The sequence below is a fragment of the Eucalyptus grandis genome, chromosome 5, assembly GCF_016545825.1.
Source record: "Eucalyptus grandis isolate ANBG69807.140 chromosome 5, ASM1654582v1, whole genome shotgun sequence".
Lineage (NCBI taxonomy): Eukaryota > Viridiplantae > Streptophyta > Magnoliopsida > Myrtales > Myrtaceae > Eucalyptus > Eucalyptus grandis.
This window is the reverse complement of record NC_052616.1, coordinates 22297108-22303030: the sequence shown is the minus strand read 5'-3', so window position 1 is coordinate 22303030 and position 5923 is coordinate 22297108. Positions and strand designations below refer to the sequence as shown.

The window sequence follows — 5923 nt, the reverse complement described above, 5'->3', positions numbered from 1 at the left end:
TCGCTTTTCTTCCCGAGCTGCGGTCGAAGGCGAAGGTTTTCCCTCCATTGGCGTGCGATCGGAGATCGAGCGCCGGCGGTTGGAGATCGTGAGGATTTGGTTCTTTCTCGGAGATCGGACGCCCGCCGCTCGATCGGTGGTTTTCTTTCTAGATCGGGCTAGCCGGATCAGGTTCTCTTTCTCTCTCTTTCTCTCAATTGCTCTGTCTCGCGCACGATCTCGTCGCTCTCTCTTTGGATTGCTCTGTGGTTTGATTGCTTTGTCTCGTGTTTCTTTTATGTAGAGCAATAACATGGATTTAGCTTTAGTTTTCATTCGGTAGTTTCGGTAGTGTTCTGTCAGTCCAACCTAGAAGTGCTGCAACTTGTAAGTGATCATGGCTGTGATTGGGGTTAGTATAGTCTCGCTTTGCACATGGCACGCCGCTAATATCGAGTGTCAACATGCTGGTCATGATGGTGAACTCCACAGGTGCAATTTTTCAGTTGGCATACATAGTTTTCTATGTGACATATGCAGGTAAACAGAAAAAGGTTGCTGGTTCCTTCGCATCTGACTTTTTCTGGTGTAGATATTCTGGCAGCAGAGTTTAATGATCATAACCTTTGATTTAAGCTGCCATTCATATTATGTTTGAAAGCTTTTAAAGCAAATGATATGTTGGGATTGTTGTCGGCATGTTCTTGGTTTTTTTTTTTTTTTTTTTTTTTGCAATTGTAGTAGTTACGAGATTACATATACCAGATGATGACCATGTTTTGATATCCCATGATTGGGTGTGCATTTGATTCCAACTTGAGGTTGGTTTGGTTATGGATTGATGCCATTTTGATCAAATAGACTCATTCATGCTTGTGAGAAAATATGGCTTCAATTTCATGGCAATTTGTCATCAAACAATCACAATTTGCAGTCTCATATGCTGTTACCCATTCTGATTGCATGCTGGAAGTTGTGGATTAAGTATAGATTAGATGAATTATGTCTTAGCTTGGTTCTGTTTTGTTGTTTTGCTGCTCTGTTCTATATGTGTTATGTTGTTGTGAGTCCTTTTGTCTACCTCCTCATATGGTACAAAAATGTGCACTTTGTAATGTGTTCTTTTGATGAAGTTCTGCTAATTTCAATCTGTAGACATTGTGATTGTGTCAGCATGCGGGCATGTTTGGGTAGATTTTGCTTCTTTCTTAATATTTCGTAATAGATGCCGAGAGTTCTTGGATTTGGTCAGCATTTACTAGATTCAACAATTGTTAAAAACGAGCTACGGTTGTAAATGATTAAGTGTTCTGTTTTCATGCCTTTAATGACCTGTGTTGTTTGCCATTTTCACATGATTTTTTGTGATTAGATTCTAAAGTTGATGCCTAAATGAAAGTTGTTCATTAAGTTCCAATCTATATCAAATGAAAATTTCGTGATAATTGAAGATCATTTACCCAGGTCGAGTATGTCTAGAATATCCCTGACCTTGTTTGAAATTTTTGCTGTTCTGATTGATTCTCTGTTTCGAATGACCTTTTGTGTAAATGACCCGATACGAGTTGGTTGTTGTGGTTCTCTGTGTTTGATGCCTTCATGAGAGCTGAAGATGGTTCGACTAGCTTTCCAACGAACTATAATACACCCTGATCCGATATCATTAGCCACATGAAATTTTCTTTAAAAGCTAGGAAGTAATTCTGGAAAATTGTTGTGTTTTGTTCTGATGTGGAAATTCGTATGCCTGTTTTGACTGATATGCTTCGGTCCTTGGAACGAGCTGGTAAATGATGTTATTAGGACTTAATGTCTTCTAGAGATTTGTAATAGACATATCAAGCTTTAAAATGATATATTGCATGCCTGAATCGACCATCGTTTGCTATGTTTAACATTTTTTTCTAATCCATTCTGAAATCTGGAATTTGCCTTGGTCAGAAATGCATATATTGTTATTGTGGGCCTCATTGTCTGTCACTTTCTTATGATGCTGATTTTGCCTTCATCTCTGTTCACACTTCCAGGAACAATTTCTGAATAAAATAAGGTGTTTGGTAATTATACAAAATTTCTATTCTTGGAATAGAAAAAGAATAAAAATGTGTTTGGTAAAAATTTATAAATTTTTGTATTTATTTGTTTTTTTCTTACTCATGGACCGTCAACCGCCGCCGCACGACCGCCGCACGATCGTCGCACGACCGCTGCACGACCGTCACACGATCGCCGCACGACTACCGCACGATTGTCAACCATCGCCGTCGACTACCATTGCAAGATTGCGGTCTAGGACCACCCAATTTGCACAAGCAAATCTTCCAAATAACCTAACTAGACTCCGGGGATGATGCTCCTAAAGTGAATGCCATGTCCATGAGCTCCACCTACCTCCTCGGCGCCTCCCGGTGCCTCCCAGTGCCTCTGCACCACCGGGCGCTATGAGAGACCAACTACCACATTTGAACATCCACCAAAAAATGAAGCTGCCAATGACTAGGACGACAACTCCTATGATCACAACCAATACCGCCATAGGATAGCGCTCACCGTGGTCACGGTAAGGCGGGTAGCGTGTGGTCATCTGAATGTCTCCCATGAACTTGCAATTCAAACCGAGAAAAGGGTTAGAAAATATTGATGCATTTTGATTGCTCAGGTGGGTTCACTAAAAACTGAGAAGGCAATTCCTGATGCCATTTTACGACAAGCAAAAGGCCTTCAACCGCTTCTAGTTTCTGGAGATCCTGTTGACACCTGAAATTTTTTGTTGACATTTTAAACAAATAATTTGCAAAAAAAAATTGTTTGAAATGAAATGATAAAAAATAGAAATAAGGAAAAACAGAAAGAAAAAAAAGAGAAGAAAGAAAAAAAAAAAAAAAAGAAGAAAAAGAAGGAAGAATGAATGAAGAGAAAAAAAGGAACCAAAAAGAAAAGAAAAAGAAAAAAAGGAAAAAAAAAAACGTTGAAAAAAAATATATAAAGGCTCGCTCATTTTTTGGTGTAGAGGGGGCTCGGATTTTTCGCGCGCGATTCTCTCTCACGAGCTCTCTTGAAACCTCTAGACTTACGTATTCTCTCGGGGATTCTCTCTCTATCTCTCAGAATCGCTCGATGGAGCTCTTCGATGGGAGATGGGAGTAAACCCTAAATCGCCGGATCTCACTCTCTTCTCGGCGGTGATAACCTCCGCCGGTGTTCGTCCACACAAGGGGGCTCTCGCTTGATCTCTCTGGTTCTTCATTTTTCTCTCTCGGTGGCTCTCGAGCGGGTTCGGCTCTCTGATCGGCGACATCGACGATAAGGGCGACAGCAGATCTGTTTCTCTTTCTGGAGATCGGAGGTTAGCTTGCTCGAGCAAAGACTCTCGGTTCTCGATTTTCTCTCAGAGCTCCTCTCTGGATCTCTCGGTTTTCGCTTTTCTTTCCCGAGCTCTGGTCGAAGGCGAAGGTTTTCCTCCATTGGCGTGAGATCGGAGATCGAGCGCCGGCGGTTGGAGATCGTGAGGATTTGGTTCTTTCTCGAAGATCGAACGTCTGCTCGCTCAATCGATGGTTTTCTTTCTAGATCGAGCTAGCCGGATCAGGTTCTCTTTCTCTCTTTCTCTCTTAATTGCTCTGTCTCGTGCACAATCTGTCGCTCTCTCTTTGGATTGCTCTGTGGTCGATTGCTTTGTCTCGTGTTTCTTTTGTAGAGCAATAACATGGATTTACCTTTAGTTTTCATTCGGTAGTTTCGGTAGTGTTCTGTCAGTCCAACCTAGAAGTGCTGCGACTTGTAAGTGATCATGGCTGTGGTTGGGGTTAGTATAGTCTCGCTTTGCACATGGCACACCGCTAAAAGGCGGGAAATTTCCGACCCACCACCGCACCTCCGCGGCACATATAAGAAGGGGAAGTCGAGAGAATTAGGGCTTTTTGTGGGATTGGGAAATTGGACGATCTCGAGCTCGGATTATAGCTGAAATCTTCCATATCCCATCGAGTCGGCGGTAATCTCTCCATCTTCTCCTCCGCTCGCTCGAGCTCGGTCGATTCTCCTTTCGCGCCTCCGCTGCTGCTGCAGGTGCGTTGCCTTCATTTCTTCTCGCCCGTTTCGCCTCTTTTATATTTTTTTAATCTTTTGTCTACCGATTCATCTTCCGCAAGGCGTTGTGGACAAGGGGGACGGGCTTGACTCTGTTGAAATGGAGTGTTCAGCTTGGTTTTGAGTGCGGTGGTCGTGCGGCGGTCGTGCGGCAGTCGTACGGCGGCGTTCGATAGTCCATGAGGTAGTCGTCGGCGTGGCGATTTCACACAGCGATTATGAAGCCAATAAGGTAGTTGTGCCTATATTTGTTGCTGGTTTAATCGTAATGAATTTGGATATATTCTTGCAATGTTGAGCACTCTCAGTTGTTTTGAAGCTCTTTCGTAGTTCATTCATGTATCTAAGTTGTTGTCAGCTGTTGTTCGATAAATATTTTGGTTGATTATATGGAGTGAACTGCCATGACCAAAGATCAATCAGAGCTTGCGTGTTCACTTGTATGGTAGGAAAGTTCCCTTTTTATTACTTAGTATAAAAATATAATTAATCAGTGAATGGTATATGAAAATTCAATATCAAATTTACATTAATCTAAAAGGTAATTAAAAAGAATTGGAATATAAATTTTATACAGTTATTCGTTACAAAAACGCATTTCTGTTATTTTTTATTCTAGAATCAGAAATTTTATTCGTTATCAAACGCGTTTTTCTCGAGAATCGATTCCTCAGAATAAAATAAAAAACAATCATTTTTTGATCAGAATCCGTTGCCTATCTTTTCAAGCTCTATTTGTTTTAGGCTATAATCGACTATTTTATATTCTGTGTCCCATGAATGCGTTGTGTGGTGTTTGTTTGTCTTGCTCTCAAACACCCCATATCTTATTTTCTCTCCTGCAGATGTTGTCAAGGCTTTTAATTGATATTCAAAATGCCGTTCGTCCCCCACGGTATAGGGCGGAAACAAATTACCACAAGTATAAGGTGTTGGCCATCACGGCAATGGCCTTTTCATTTGCGACTGCTCTCATCGTTCTCGCCCTCGCCCTATTCTATTGTTGGTGTAGGCGGAGGCAGCGTAGTGGAGTTCCATTGGCGGCACCATTGGTGGCGGCGGCGGCACCACCAGCGGTAGTGACTGGGGCGCCACATGGGGCACGTGCTGGTTGATGAGGTGGTGAGGCACGCCCCAGTTGCAGTACTTCAATTCTTAGAAGTATCTTTCACTTTTTTTTTTTTTTTTTTATTGTGCATTAGCACAAATGTGTGTCGGATTTATGTCTGTTTGGTGTGGGATTGATGACTGTTCAATATGGGATTTATCTATATTACTTGTGTGCTTTGCCTATTCATTCTTGGATAGAAGTATTTTCGTCCTATTGGCATATAAAATAAGGGTTTTGAAAAATGAAAATAATTTTTTAGGAGAAAACCTTTCAAAATCATTTTGGAGAATCATGACGTGCCAAAAATAACGACCTAGAGAAAATGGGGGAATTTCCTAGACATATTTCAGCAGAATAACAGTTATGAAATCATATTGTATGTTAAAAGTTAATTTCGGCATTACAAAGCCTATTTGTTCATGAAAAATTTACTCTAAAGCAGGTAGAGCAGCAACTATCTCTATCGAATATGAAGTATTCTTGAGTTTTAGAGGTCCAAATACTTGCACTGAATTCACAGATTTCCTTTTCACTAAATTGGCAAGTGTAGGGACTGGGGTCTTTAGAGATAATGAAGAATTCTGTGTTGAAGAAGAGATTGGACAGGAAATAAAAGAGGTGATCAAGCCGCCAAGGATCTTGATATTCATCCTCTCACAAAATTTTGCTTCCGGCTAATTTTGCCTCAATGAGTTGGTACAAATACGGGAGTGCGGAAAAAGAAATGGACATGATATTATGTCG

The 5923-nt window shown here is 41.2% G+C and overlaps 1 long non-coding RNA gene across 2 annotated transcripts; it reads left to right on the top strand.

Moving 5' to 3' along the window:
- The first annotated feature begins 4137 nt into the window (after positions 1-4137).
- Positions 4138-5365, top strand: LOC120293089. Of its 2 annotated transcripts, none has more exons than XR_005550737.1 (2): positions 4138-4300; positions 4914-5365. It is a non-coding gene; the product is annotated as an uncharacterized LOC120293089 (long non-coding RNA). The 2 variants fall into 2 exon arrangements; XR_005550738.1 differs by having other exon boundaries at positions 4138-4303.
- The last annotated feature ends 558 nt before the right edge of the window (positions 5366-5923 follow it).